This window comes from Pseudophryne corroboree (assembly GCF_028390025.1).
Source record: "Pseudophryne corroboree isolate aPseCor3 chromosome 7 unlocalized genomic scaffold, aPseCor3.hap2 SUPER_7_unloc_4, whole genome shotgun sequence".
In the NCBI taxonomy this organism is placed as follows: Eukaryota; Metazoa; Chordata; class Amphibia; order Anura; family Myobatrachidae; genus Pseudophryne; species Pseudophryne corroboree.
Window position 1 is genome coordinate 410,194 of NW_026967613.1, and position 13,361 is coordinate 423,554.

Here is a 13,361-nt window from a genome sequence, read left to right on the forward strand (position 1 = left end):
CAGCAGCTGGGCACTGTAACAGCTCCAGAGCTGCTCTGTAAGGCAAGTAAAAGGGTGTGGGCCCTGCAGCACTACCTGTAGTTCGCATTGTGCGTTGGAAGGCACAAATTAAGCAGACGGGAGAAGTCAGGATAGTGCGCAAGGGCATAGAAGGGAGCGGCTCAAGAAAAGAGAAGTGGAAACAGACAGCAAACTAGGCTGGAGAGAGACCTGAGACAAAGAGATCTGAATTATACGAGAGCCGACCAGGGGAAACACAAATTATGCAGTCAAGTTTCCCACATTTGGGGAAATCACATGAGCAGCACACCCAGAGTGCAATGGGTGAGCCTTGCCCTGGGAGAAGCACCTTCATGATCATAGTATCTCACCTGGCAGGTAAGTAGGAGTTGTGCTAGAGCTGGGGAGGGTCGCTGCTCGGGCACCCCCCTGTCAAGTGAAGGAGATCCAACCGAGGCAGCACAAGGAAACTCTCGAAAGAAGAACAAGGCTAGAAGAAGATCTGAGACAAATAAATCTGACTTTTACCAGAGCTGACCAGAGGAAAGAACAAACACAGTCCCCCACTACCACAAATAATGCAGTCGAGTTTCCCACATTTGGGGAAATCACAGGGGTCAGCATACCCAGAATGCAATGTATGAACCTCACCCTGGGAGAACAATCTTCATGACCATGGTATCTCCTATGCAAAATAAGTATGATTTGGGATAGGGCTGGGGAGGGCCGCTGCTCAGGCACATCTCTGTCAAGTAAAGGAGATTCAACTGAGGCAGCACAAGGGAACTCTCATCTGGGGACAACAACTGCAGGGAGAACACATATTTTCAGATGAACATGGGAGGGCAGAAGGCTGCCTAATACTGAAGCACCCCCAAACAACAAAACAAATGCAACAACTAGTACAAGCATTCCTGGGGGAAGGCCTGCAGCAGATGGATTTGCATATGGTGATGTCATCCAAGCAGTGGGTCAAAGTTGGCTTCAACCCTCGTCTGCATATGAAAAGAGAAAAGGGGCGTGCAGGGCATGGCGGCCTTTTGCGGCGCTTGGATGACCCCTAGTTCGCATTAAACACCTCCACCCTACTTCGGTGTTGGGCTCATGTTGGCTATGCCCCAGCCCCTGAAGCATTCAAGCTGATTACTTGCAGCAGCTGGGCACTGTAATAGCTCCAGAGCTGCTCTGTAAGGCAAGTAAAAGGGTGTGGGCCCTGCAGCACTACCTGTAGTTCACATTGTGCGTTGGAAGGCACAAAGTAAGCAGACGGGAGAAGTCAAGATAGTGCGCAAGGGCATAGAAGGGAGCGGCTCAAGAAAAGAGAAGTGGAAACAGACAGCAAACTAGGCTGGAGAGAGACCTGAGACAAAGAGATCTGAATTATACGAGAGCCAACCAGGGGAAACACAAATTATGCAGTCAACTTTCCCACATTTGGGGAAATCGCAGGAGCAGCACACCCAGAGTGCAATGGATGAGCCTTGCCCTGGGAGAAGCACCTTCATGATCATCTATTAATTTTCACCATATATTATAAAATGCTGCTCCCATAGGTAGTACTGTTCTACCAATAATAAACCAAATTTTAAAGATAATCACACTTGTTATCAAGGGAGCGCAACAAATATATAAGCAACAAATTGGTGAAATAGATACGTTTTGATAGGAGCGCTGGGTTCTATATATATATATTGACATTTGGTTATATATATGTATAGACTTTATAAATTCTTGACAGAGATGTGCCTGAGCAGCGGCCCTCCCCAGCCCTATCCCAAATCATACTTATTTTGCATAGGAGATACCATGGTCATGAAGATTGTTCTCCCAGGGTGAGGTTCATTCATTGCATTCTGGGTATGCTGATCCCTGTGATTTCCCCAAATGTGGGAAACTGGACTGCATTATTTGTGGTAGTAAGGGACTGTGTTTGTGCTTTCCTCTGGTCAGCTCTGGTAAAAGTCAGATTTCTTTGTCTCAGATCTTCCTCTAGCCTTGTTCTTCTTTCGAGAGTTCCCTTGTGCTGCCTCAGTTGGATCTCCTTCACTTGACAGGGGGGTGCCCGAGCAGCGACCCTCCCCAGCTCTAGCCCAACTCCTACTTACCTGCCAGGTGAGATACTATGATCATGAAGGTGCTTCTCCCAGGGCAAGGCTCACCCATTGCACTCTGGGTGTGCTGCTCCTGCGGTTTCCCCAAATGTTGGACACTTGACTGCATAATTTGTGTTTCCCCTGGTCGGCTCTCGTATAATTCAGATCTCTTTGTCTCAGGTCTCTCTCCAGCCTAGTTTGCTGTCTGTTTCCACTTCTCTTTTCTTGAGCCGCTCCCTTCTATGCCCTTGCGCACTATCCTGACTTCTCCCGTCTGCTTACTTTGTGCCTTCCAACGCACAATGCAAACTACAGGTAGTGCTACAGGGCCCACGCCCTTTTACTTGCCTTACAGAGCAGCTCTGGAGCTGTTACAGTGCCCAGCTGCTGCAAGAAATCAGCTTGAATGCTTCAGGGGCTGGGGCATAGCCAACATGAGCCCCACATCGAAGGAGGGTGGAGGTGTTTAATGCGAACTAGGGGTCATCCAAGCGCCGCAAAAGGCCGCCATGCCCTGCACGCCCCTTTTCTCTTTTCATATGCAGACGAGGGTTGAAGCCAACTTTGACCCACTGCTTGGATGACATCACCATATGCAAATCCATCTGCTGCATGCCTTCCCCCGGGAATGCTTGCACTAGTTGTTGCATTTGGTTTGTTGTTTGGGGATGCTTCAGTATTAGGCAGCCTTCTGCCCTACCATGTTCATCTGAAAATATGTGTTCTCCCTGCACTTGTTGTCCTCAGATGAGAGTTCCCTTGTGCTGCCTCAGTTGAATCTCCTTTACTTGACAGAGATGTGCCTGAGCAGCGGCCCTCCCCAGCCCTATCCCAAATCATACTTATTTTGCATAGGAGATACCATTTTCATGAAGATTGTTCTCCCAGGGTGAGGTTCATTCATTGCATTCTGGGTATGCTGACCCCTGTGATTTCCCCAAATGTGGGAAACTCGACTGCATTATTTGTGGTAGTGGGGGACTGTGTTTGTGCTTTCCTCTGGTCAGCTCTGGTAAAAGTCAGATTTATTTGTCTCAGATTTTCCTCTAGCATTGTTCTTCTTTCGAGAGTTCCCTTGTGCTGCCTCAGTTGGATCTCCTTCACTTGACAGGGGAGTGCCCGAGCAGCGACCCTCCCCAGCTGTAGCCCAACTCCTACTGATCTGCCAGGTGAGATACTATGATCATGAAGGTGCTTCTCCCAGGGCAAGGCTCACCCATTGCACTCTGGGTGTGCTGCTCCTGTGATTTCCCCAAATGTGGGAAACTTGACTGCATAATTTGTGTTTCCCCTGGTCGGCTCTCGTATAATTCAGATCTCTTTGTCTCAGGTCTCTCTCCAGCCTAGTTTGCTGTCTGTTTCCACTTCTCTTTTCTTGAGCCGCTCCCTTCTATGCCCTTGCGCACTATCCTGACTTCTCCCGTCTGCTTACTTTGTGCCTTCCAACGCACAATGCAAACTACAGGTAGTGCTGCAGGGCCCACGCCCTTTTACTTGCCTTACAGAGCAGCTCTGGAGCTGTTACAGTGCCCAGCTGCTGCAAGAAATCAGCTTGAATGCTTCAGGGGCTGGGGCATAGCCAACATGAGCCCCACATCGAAGGAGGGTGGAGGTGTTTAATGCGAACTAGGGGTCATCCAAGCGCCGCAAAAGGCCGCCATGCCCTGCACGCCCCTTTTCTCTTTTCATATGCAGACGAGGGTTGAAGCCAACTTTGACCCACTGCTTGAATGACATCACCATATGCAAATCCATCTGCTGCAGGCCTTCCCCCAGGAATGCTTGCACTAGTTGTTGCATTTGGTTTGTTGTTTGGGGGTGCTTCAGTATTAGGCAGCCTTCTGCCCTACCATGTTCATCTGAAAATATGTGTTCTCCCTGCAGTTGTTGTCCCCAGATGAGAGTTCCCTTGTGCTGCCTCAGTTGAATCTCCTTTACTTGACAGAGATGTGCCTGAGCAGCGGCCCTCCCCAGCCCTATCCCAAATCATACTTATTTTGCATAGGAGATACCATGGTCATGAAGATTGTTCTCCCAGGGTGAGGTTAATTCATTGCATTCTGGGTATGCTGACTCCTATGATTTCCCCAAATGTGGGAAACTCGACTGCATTATTTGTGGTAGTGGGGGACTGTGTTTGTTCTTTCCTCTGGTCAGCTCTGGTAAAAGTCAGATTTATTTGTCTCAGATCTTCCTCTAGCCTTGTTCTTCTTTCGAGAGTTTCCTTGTGCTGCCTCGGTTGGATCTCCTTCACTTGACAGGGGGGTGCCCGAGCAGCGACCCTCCCCAGCTCTATCCCAAATCTTACTTACCTGCCAGGTGAGATACTATGATCATGAAGGTGCTTCTCCCAGGGCAAGGCTCACCCATTGCACTCTGGGTGTGCTGCTCCTGCGATTTCCCCAAATGTGGGAAACTTGACTGCATAATTTGTGTTTCCCCTGGTCGGCTCTCGTATAATTCAGATCTCTTTGTCTCAGGTCTCTCTCCAGCCTAGTTTGCTGTCTGTTTCCACTTCTCTTTTCTTGAGCCACTCCCTTCTATGCCCTTGCGCACTATCCTGACTTCTCCCGTCTGCTTAATTTGTGCCTTCCAACGCACAATGCGAACTACAGGTAGTGCTGCAGGGCCCACACCCTTTTACTTGCCTTACAGATCAGCTCTGGAGCTGTTACAGTGCCCAGCTGCTGCAAGAAATCAGCTTGAATTCTTCAGGGGCTGGGGCATAGCCAATATGAGCCCCACACCGAAGGAGGGTGGAGGTGTTTAATGCGAACTAGGGGTCTTCCAAGCACCGCAAAAGGCTGCCATGCCCTGCACGCCCCTTTTCTCTTTTCATATGCAGACGAGGGTTGAAGCCATCTTTGACCCACTGCTTGGATGACATCACCATATGCAAATCCATCTGCTGCAGGCCTTCCCCCAGGAATGCTTGCACAAGTTGTTGCATTTGGTTTGTTGTTTGGGGGTGCTTCAGTATTAGGCAACCTTCTGCCCTCCCATGTTCATCTGAAAATATGTGTTCTCCCTGGAGATGTTGTCCCAAGCTGAGAGTTCCCTTGTGCTGCCTCAGTTGAATCTCCTTTACTTGACAGAGATGTTCCTGAGCAGCGGCCCTCCCCAGCCCTATCCCAAATCATACTTATTTTGCATAGGAGATACCATGGTCATGAAGATTGTTCTCCCAGGGTGAGATTCAGTCAATGCATTCTGGGTATGCTGACCCCTGTGATTTCCCCAAATGTGGGAAACTTGACTGCATTATTTGTGGTAGTTGGGGACTGTGTTTGTGCTTTCCTCTGGTCAGCTCTGGTAAAAGTCAGATTTCTTTGTCTCAGATCTTCCTCTAGCCTTGTTCTTCTTTCGAGAGTTCCCTTGTGCTGCCTCAGTTGGATCTCCTTCACTTGACAGGGGGGTGCCCGAGCAGCGACCCTCCCCAGCTCTAGCCCAACTCCTACTTACCTGCCAGGTGAGATACTATGATCATGAAGTTGCTTCTCCCAGGGCAAGGCTCACCCATTGCACTCTGGGTGTGCTGCTCCTGCGGTTTCCCCAAATGTTGGACACTTGACTGCATAATTTGTGTTTCCCCTGGTCGGCTCTCGTATAATTCAGATCTCTTTGTCTCAGGTCTCTCTCCAGCCTAGTTTGTTGTCTGTTTCCACTTCTCTTTTCTTGAGCCACTCCCTTCTATGCCCTTGCGCACTATCCTGACTTCTCCCGTCTGCTTAATTTGTGCCTTCCAACGCACAATGCGAACTACAGGTAGTGCTGCAGGGCCCACGCCCTTTTACTTGCCTTACAGAGCAGCTCTGGAGCTGTTATAGTGCCCAGCTGCTGCAAGAAATCAGCTTGAATGCTTCAGGGGCTGGGGCATAGCCAACATGAGCCCCACACCGAAGGAGGGTGGAGGTGTTTAATGCGAACTAGGGGTCATCCAAGCACCGCAAAAGGCCGCCATGCCCTGCATGCCAATTTTCTCTTTTCATATGCAGACGAGGGTTGAAGCCAACTTTGACCCACTGCTTGGATGACATCACCATATGCAAATCCATCTGCTGCAGGCCTTCCCCCAGGAATGCTTGCACTAGTTGTAGCATTTGGTTTGTTGTTTGGGGGTGCTTCAGTATTAGGCAGCCTTCTGCCCTCCCATGTTCATCTGAAAATATGTGTACCTCCTGCAGTTGTTGTCCCCAGATGAGAGTTCCCTTGTGCTGCCTCAGTTGAATCTCCTTTACTTGACAGAGATGTGCCTGAGCAGCGGCCCTCCCCAGCCCTATCCCAAATCATACTTATTTTGCATAGGAGATACCATGGTCATGAAGATTGTTCTCCCAGGGTGAGGTTCATTCATTGCATTCTGGGTATGCTGACCCATGTGATTTCCCCAAATGTGGTAAACTTGACAGCATTATTTGTGGTAGTGGGGGACTGTGTTTGTGCTTTCCTCTGGTCAGCTCTGGTAAAAGTCAGATTTCTTTGTCTCAGATCTTCCTCTAGCCTTGTTCTTCTTTCGAGAGTTCCCTTGTGCTGCCTCAGTTGGATCTCCTTCACTTGACAGGGGGGTGCCCGAGCAGCGACCCTCCCCAGCTCTAGCCCAACTCCTTCTTACCTGCTAGGTAAGATACTATGATCATGAATGTGCTTCTCCCTGGGCAAGGATCACCCATTGCACTCTGGGTGTGCTGCCCCTGTGATTTCCCCAAATGTGGGAAACTTGACTGCGTAATTTGTGTTTCCCCTGGTCGGCTCTCATATAATTCAGATCTCTTTGTCTCAGGTCTCTCTCCAGCCTAGTTTGCTGTCTGTTTCCACTTCTTTTTTCTTGAGCCCCTCCCTTCTATACCCTTGTGCACTATCCTGACTTCTCCTCCCATCTGCTTACTTTGTGCCTTACAATGCACAATGCAAACTACAGGTAGTGCTGCAGGGCCCACACCCTTTTACTTGCCTTACAGAGCAGCTCTGGAGCTGTTACAGTGCCCAGCTGCTGCAAGAAATCAGCTTGAATGCTTCAGGGGCTGGGGCATGGCCAACATGAGCCCCACACAGAAGGAGGGTGGGGGTATTTAATGCAAACTAGGGGTCATCCAAGCGCCGCAAAAGGCCGCCATGCCCTGCATACCCCTTTTCTCTTTTCATATGCAGACGAGGGTTGAAGCCAACTTTGACCCACTGCTTGGATGACATCACCATATGCAAATCCATCTGCTGCAGCCTTCCCCCAGGAATGCTTGCACTAGTTGTTGCATTTGGTTTGTTGTTTGGGGGTGCTGCAGTATAAGGCAGCCTTCTGCCCTCCCATGTTCATCTGAAAATATGTGTTCTCCCTGCAGTTGTTGTCCCCAGATGAGAGTTCCCTTGTGCTGCCTCAGTTGAATCTCCTTTACTTGACAGAGATGTGCCTGAGCAGCGGCCCTCCCCAGCCCAAATCATACTTATTTTGCATAGGCGATACCATGGTCATGAAGATTGTTCTCTCAGGGTGAGGTTCATTCATTGCATTCTGGGTATGCTGACCCCTGTGATTTCCCCAAATGTGGGAAACTTGACTGCATTATTTGTGGTAGTGAGTGACTGTGTTTGTGCTTTCCTCTGGTCAGCTCTGGTAAAAGTCAGATTTCTTTGTCTCAGATCTTCCTCTAGCCTTGTTTTTCTTTCGAGAGTTCCCTTGTGCTGCCTCAGTTGGATCTCCTTCACTTGACAGGGGGCTGCCCGAGCAGCGACCCTCCCCAGCTCTAGCACATGTAAGTTTGTTTTTATTTTACTACATTGTGGTTTGTGGCTCTATACCATGTAATGCATGTCTTTTAACAGTAGTCAAGTCTTCCAATGTGCTTGTTAGTGAAACCCAATACATAGCTTTATTTTATTTTGTTTCTTCAAATATTGAATGCATATGTCTTATAACTTTTTTTTTCAATATATAAACATTTTTATTATAAGATTTTCAATGACACAAGTACATCCAAGTTGCAGATTATGGGTTGTGAAGGACAAATCAACCATATAAACAATTTAAGCAATTTAAATTGCATGCAGGTAGTAGAATATCAAACTCCTTGGATGAGAGTTGGTCGTAATAAACTAGGATAGAAAAGAATAAAGTAGAAAATAAGATTTTAAACCTACCGGTAAATCTTTTTCTCGTAGTCCGTAGAGGGTGCTGGGGACTCCGTAAGGACCATGGGGATAGACGGGCTCCGCAGGAGACATGGGCACTTTAAGAAAGACTTTAGTTCTGGGTGTGCACTGGCTCCTCCCTCTATGCGCCTCTATGCCACAGTTAGAGAAACTGTGCCCAGAGGAGACTGACAGTATGAGGAAAGGATTTTGTTAATCCAGGGCAAGATTCATACCAGCCACACCAATCACACCGTATAACTTGTGATAAACTACCCAGTTATGAGTATGAAAAAACAACATACTGTAGCATCAGTGCAGGACCGATGCAACTATAACATAACCCTTATTGAAGCAATAACTATATACAAGTATTGCAGAAGTAGTCCGCACTTGGGACGGGCGCCCAGCATCCTCTACGGACTACGAGAAAAAGATTTACCGGTAGGTTTAAAATCTTATTTTCTCTAACGTCCTAGAGGATGCTGGGGACTCCGTAAGGACCATGGGGATTATACCAAAGCTCCAAAACGGGCGGGAGAGTGCGGATGACTCTGCAGCACCGATTGAGCAAACATGAGTTCCTCCTCAGCCAGGGTATCAAACTTATAGTATTTTGAAAAGGTGTTTGAACCTGACCAAGTAGCAGCTCGACACAGCTGTAGTGCCGAGACCCCTCGGGCAGCCGCCCAAGGAGAGCCCACTTTCCTCGTGGAATGGGCCTAGACCGATTTCGGTAACTGCAATCCAGCCATAGAATGCGCTTGCTGAATCGTGTTACAAATCCAGCGAGCAATAGCCTGCTTTGAAGCAGGGGCACCAATCTTGTTGGTTGCATACAGGACAAACAGCGCTTCAGTTTTCCTGACTCTAGCCGTCCTGGCCACGTAAATTTTCAAAGCCCTGACCACATCAAGTAACTCGGAATCCTCCAAGTCACGCGTAGCCAAAGGCACCACAATAGATTGGTTCATATGAAAAGATGAGACCACTTTTGGTAGGAATTGAGGATGGGTCCGCAATTCCGCTCTATCCACATGGAACACCAAATATGGGCTTTTATGTGACAAAGCCGCTAATTCCGACACTCGCCTAGCCGAAGCCAAGGCTAATAACATGACCACCTTCCACGTGAGATATGTTAACTCCACCGTTTTAAGGCTGCTAAAAACTGCTAGCGAGCAATCAACTCAGAATGACCCCCATAGTGTATTGCAAGAAAATATCTGTAAATCCAATGGTACCGTAAGTGCGGTATATACTTGCACTTCTTTGCGGGGCGAGAACATCTCCCCTAAGTGAAGTCAGCCCTATGAATAGAGTTTGTGTGATCCCTGTGCAGCAGTCACAGAAAGGGTTCATCTCTGCAGTTTGTCACTCAAATTACATTGTTGCATTTTTTCTAGAAGTGGATCTGAGAGCTGTTACCCGCAGACGAGCTACAATAATTATCCTGGGATAGTGCGCAAGGGCATAGAAGGGAGCGGCTCAAGAAAAGAGAAGTGGAAACAGACAGCAAACTAGGCTGGAGAGAGACGTGAGACAAAGAGATCTGAATTATACGAGAGCCGACCAGGGGAAACACAAATTATGCAGTCAAGTTTCCCACATTTGGGGAAATCGCAGGAGCAGCACACCCAGAGTGCAATGGGTGAGCCTTGCCCAGGGAGAAGCACCTTCATGATCATAGTATCTCACCTGGCAGGTAAGTAGGAGTTGGGCTAGAGCTGGGGAGGGTCGCTGCTCGGGCACCCCCCTGTCAAGTGAAGGAGATCCAACTGAGGCAGCACAAGGGAACTCTCGAAAGAAGAACAAGGCTAGAGGAAGATATGAGACAAAGAAATCTGACTTTTACCAGAGCTGACCAGTGGAAAGCACAAACACAGTCCCTCACTACCACAAATAATGCAGTCAAGTTTCCCACATTTGGGGAAATCACAGGGGTCAGCATACCCAGAATGCAATGAATGAACCTCACCCTGGGAGAACAATCTTCATGACCATGGTATCTCCTATGCAAAATAAGTATGATTTGGGATAGGGCTGGGGAGGGCCGCTGCTCAGGCACATCTCTGTCAAGTAAAGGAGATTCAACTGAGGCAGCACAAGGGAACTCTCATCTGGGGACAACAACTGCAGGGAGAACACATATTTTCAGATGAACATGGGAGGGCAGAAGGCTGCCTAATACTGAAGCACCCCCAAACAACAAACCAAATGCAACAACTAGTGCAAGCATTCCTGGGGGAAGGTCTGCAGAAGACGGATTTGCATACGGTGATGTCATCCAAGCAGTGGGCCAAAGTTGGCTGGAACCCTCATCTGCATATGAAAAGAGAAAAGGGGTATGCAGGGCATGGCGGCCTTTTGCCGCGCTTGTATGACCCCTAGTTTGCATTAAATACCCCCACCCTCCTTCTGTGTGGGGCTCATGTTGGCCATGCCCCAGCCCCTGAAGCATTCAAGCTGATTTCTTGCAGCAGCTGGGCACTGTAAAAGCTCCAGAGCTGCTCTGTAAGGCAAGTAAAAGGGTGTGGGCCCTGCAGCACTACCTGTAGTTTGCATTGTGCATTGTAAGGCACAAAGTAAGCAGACGGGAGGAGAAGTCAGGATAGTGCACAAGGGTATAGAAGGGAGGGGCTCAAGAAAAAAGAAGTGGAAACAGACAGCAAACTAGGCTGGAGAGAGACCTGAGACAAAGAGATCTGAATTATATGAGAGCCGACCAGGGGAAACACAAATTACGCAGTCAAGTTTCCCACATTTGGGGAAATCACAGGGGCAGCACACCCAGAGTGCAATGGGTGATCCTTGCCCTGGGAGAAGCAACTTCATGATCATAGTATCTCACCTGGCAGGTAAGTAGGAGTTGGGCTAGAGCTGGGGAGGGTCGCTGCTCGGGCACCCCCCTGTCAAGTGAAGTAGATCCAACTGAGGCAGCACAAGGGAACTCTCGAAAGAAGAACAAGGCTAGAGGAAAATCTGAGACAAAGAAATCTGACTTTTACCAGAGCTGACCAGAGGAAAGCACAAACACAGTCCCCCACTACCACAAATAATGCAGTCGAGTTTCCCACATTTGGGGAAATCATAGGGGTCAGCATACCCAGAATGCAATGAATGAACCTCACCCTGGGAGAACAATCTTCATGACCATGGTATCTCCTATGCAAAATAAGTATGACTTGGGATAGGGCTGGGGAGGGCCGCTGCTCAGGCACATCTCTGTCAAGTAAAGGAGATTCAACTGAGGCAGCACAAGGGAACTCTCATCTGGGGACAACAACTGCAGGGAGAATACATATTTTCAGATGAACATGGGAGGGCAGAAGGCTGCCTAATACTGAAGCACCCCCAAACAACAAACCAAATGCAACAACTAGTGCAAGCATTCCTGGGGGAAGGCCTGCAGCAGATGGATTTGCATATGGTGATGTCATCCAAGCAGTGGGTCAAAGTTGGCTTCAACCCTTGTCTGCATATGAAAAGAGAAAAGGGGCGTGCAGGGCATGGCGGCCTTTTGCGGCGCTTGGATGACCCCTAGTTCGCATTAAACACCTCCACCCTACTTCGGTGTGGGGCTATGCCCCAGCCCCTGAAGCATTCAAGCTGATTTCTTGCAGCAGCTGGGCACTGTAACAGCTCCAGAGCTGCTCTGTAAGGCAAGTAAAAGGGTGTGGGCCCTGCAGCACTACCTGTAGTTTGCATTGTGCGTTGGAAGGCACAAAGTAAGCAGACAGGAGAAGTCAGGATAGTGCGCAAGGGCATAGAAGGGAGCAACTCAAGAAAAGAGAAGTGGAAACAGACAGCAAACTAGGCTGGAGAGAGACCTGAGACAAAGAGATCTGAATTATACGAGAGCCGACCAGGGGAAACACAAATTATGCAGTCAAGTGTCCAACATTTGGGGAAACCGCAGGAGCAGCACACCCAGAGTGCAATGGGTGAGCCTTGCCCTGGGAGAAGCACCTTCATGATCATAGTATCTCACCTGGCAGGTAAGTAGGAGTTGGGCTAGAGCTGGGGAGGGTCGCTGCTCGGGCACCCCCCTGTCAAGTGAAGGAGATCCAACTGAGGCAGCACATGGAAACTCTCGAAAGAAGAACAAGGCTAGAGGAAGATCTGAGACAAATAAATCTGACTTTTACCAGAGCTGACCAGAGGAAAGCACAAAAACAGTCCCCCACTACCACAAATAATGCAGTCGAGTTTCCCACATTTGGGGAAATCACAGGGGTCAGCATACCCAGAATGCAATGAATGAACCTCACCCTGGGAGAACAATCTTCATGACCATGGTATCTCCTATGCAAAATAAGTATGATTTGGGATAGGGCTGGGGAGGGCCGCTGCTCAGGCACATCTCTGTCAAGAATTTATAAAGTCTATACATATATATAACCAAATGTCAATATATATATATAGAACCCAGCGCTCCTATCAAAACTTATCTATTTCACCAATTTGTTGCTTATTTAATCTTTATACATCTATTAATTTTCACCATATATTATAAAATGCTGCTCCCATAGGTAGTACTGTTCTACCAATAATAAACCAAATTTTAAAGATAATCACACTTGTTATCAAGGGAGCGCAAAAAATAAAATATACAAGCTCTTTATTTTTAAAAAATATATATAGACAGAAGAAACCCACATTCAATAAAATACAATGGAGTCAACATATATAGGCACCACTATCCATATCTAAATGTAATCAGGATCTATTTCATATTGCCCTTGATGACAACGGAATGTTTATTAAAGGGTCCAAAAAATCCTACTGGATACAGCTGTTGTAATTTAATCGTTACTTTCCAATTGTAATTGATACATTAAATTCCTTCTTGTGGATGAACAGCAACAGTTGTAACCAACGCCTCTTTTCTCTAACGTCCTAAGTGGATGCTGGGGACTCCGTAAGGACCAAGGGGAATAGCGGCTCCGCAGGAGACTGGGCACATCTAAAGAAAGCTTTAGGACTATGTGGTGTGCACTGGCTCCTCCCCCTATGACCCTCCTCCAAGCCTCAGTTAGATTTCTGTGCCCGACGAGAAGGGTGCACACTAGGGGCTCTCCTGAGCTTCTTAGTGAAAGTTTTAGTTTAGGTTTGTTATTATCAGTGAGACCTGCTGGCAACAGG

The 13,361-nt window shown here is 48.1% G+C and overlaps 17 non-coding genes and 2 pseudogenes across 17 annotated transcripts; 11 read left to right on the top strand and 8 right to left on the bottom strand.

The window, feature by feature from the left end:
* Positions 1–223: 223 nt before the first annotated feature.
* On the bottom strand, positions 224–386 carry LOC134986588 (U1 spliceosomal RNA). The gene has a single exon (XR_010192438.1). It is a non-coding gene; the product is annotated as a U1 spliceosomal RNA (small nuclear RNA).
* Positions 387–538: 152 nt separating this feature from the next.
* LOC134986629 (U1 spliceosomal RNA) lies at positions 539–702 on the bottom strand. The gene has a single exon (XR_010192479.1). It is a non-coding gene; the product is annotated as a U1 spliceosomal RNA (small nuclear RNA).
* Positions 703–1,781: 1,079 nt separating this feature from the next.
* Positions 1,782–1,945, top strand: LOC134986548 (U1 spliceosomal RNA). Its single transcript, XR_010192400.1, has one exon. It is a non-coding gene; the product is annotated as a U1 spliceosomal RNA (small nuclear RNA).
* Positions 1,946–2,097: 152 nt separating this feature from the next.
* LOC134986594 (U1 spliceosomal RNA) lies at positions 2,098–2,260 on the top strand. Its single transcript, XR_010192445.1, has one exon. It is a non-coding gene; the product is annotated as a U1 spliceosomal RNA (small nuclear RNA).
* Positions 2,261–2,931: 671 nt separating this feature from the next.
* On the top strand, positions 2,932–3,095 carry LOC134986633 (U1 spliceosomal RNA). Its single transcript, XR_010192483.1, has one exon. It is a non-coding gene; the product is annotated as a U1 spliceosomal RNA (small nuclear RNA).
* A 152-nt stretch (positions 3,096–3,247) lies between these two features.
* Positions 3,248–3,410, top strand: LOC134986589 (U1 spliceosomal RNA). Its single transcript, XR_010192439.1, has one exon. It is a non-coding gene; the product is annotated as a U1 spliceosomal RNA (small nuclear RNA).
* Positions 3,411–4,081: 671 nt separating this feature from the next.
* On the top strand, positions 4,082–4,245 carry LOC134986646 (U1 spliceosomal RNA). Its single transcript, XR_010192496.1, has one exon. It is a non-coding gene; the product is annotated as a U1 spliceosomal RNA (small nuclear RNA).
* A 152-nt stretch (positions 4,246–4,397) lies between these two features.
* On the top strand, positions 4,398–4,560 carry LOC134986566 (U1 spliceosomal RNA). The gene has a single exon (XR_010192417.1). It is a non-coding gene; the product is annotated as a U1 spliceosomal RNA (small nuclear RNA).
* A 671-nt stretch (positions 4,561–5,231) lies between these two features.
* Positions 5,232–5,395, top strand: LOC134986552 (U1 spliceosomal RNA). Its single transcript, XR_010192404.1, has one exon. It is a non-coding gene; the product is annotated as a U1 spliceosomal RNA (small nuclear RNA).
* A 152-nt stretch (positions 5,396–5,547) lies between these two features.
* Positions 5,548–5,710, top strand: LOC134986605 (U1 spliceosomal RNA). The gene has a single exon (XR_010192453.1). It is a non-coding gene; the product is annotated as a U1 spliceosomal RNA (small nuclear RNA).
* A 671-nt stretch (positions 5,711–6,381) lies between these two features.
* Positions 6,382–6,545, top strand: LOC134986550 (U1 spliceosomal RNA). Its single transcript, XR_010192402.1, has one exon. It is a non-coding gene; the product is annotated as a U1 spliceosomal RNA (small nuclear RNA).
* A 152-nt stretch (positions 6,546–6,697) lies between these two features.
* On the top strand, positions 6,698–6,839 carry LOC134986616 (U1 spliceosomal RNA; annotated as a pseudogene).
* A 688-nt stretch (positions 6,840–7,527) lies between these two features.
* LOC134986559 (U1 spliceosomal RNA) lies at positions 7,528–7,691 on the top strand. Its single transcript, XR_010192411.1, has one exon. It is a non-coding gene; the product is annotated as a U1 spliceosomal RNA (small nuclear RNA).
* A 2,075-nt stretch (positions 7,692–9,766) lies between these two features.
* LOC134986567 (U1 spliceosomal RNA) lies at positions 9,767–9,929 on the bottom strand. The gene has a single exon (XR_010192418.1). It is a non-coding gene; the product is annotated as a U1 spliceosomal RNA (small nuclear RNA).
* A 152-nt stretch (positions 9,930–10,081) lies between these two features.
* LOC134986541 (U1 spliceosomal RNA) lies at positions 10,082–10,245 on the bottom strand. The gene has a single exon (XR_010192393.1). It is a non-coding gene; the product is annotated as a U1 spliceosomal RNA (small nuclear RNA).
* Positions 10,246–10,940: 695 nt separating this feature from the next.
* Positions 10,941–11,082, bottom strand: LOC134986601 (U1 spliceosomal RNA; annotated as a pseudogene).
* Positions 11,083–11,234: 152 nt separating this feature from the next.
* Positions 11,235–11,398, bottom strand: LOC134986622 (U1 spliceosomal RNA). Its single transcript, XR_010192472.1, has one exon. It is a non-coding gene; the product is annotated as a U1 spliceosomal RNA (small nuclear RNA).
* Positions 11,399–12,059: 661 nt separating this feature from the next.
* On the bottom strand, positions 12,060–12,222 carry LOC134986595 (U1 spliceosomal RNA). Its single transcript, XR_010192446.1, has one exon. It is a non-coding gene; the product is annotated as a U1 spliceosomal RNA (small nuclear RNA).
* A 152-nt stretch (positions 12,223–12,374) lies between these two features.
* LOC134986624 (U1 spliceosomal RNA) lies at positions 12,375–12,538 on the bottom strand. The gene has a single exon (XR_010192473.1). It is a non-coding gene; the product is annotated as a U1 spliceosomal RNA (small nuclear RNA).
* Positions 12,539–13,361: the final 823 nt, after the last annotated feature.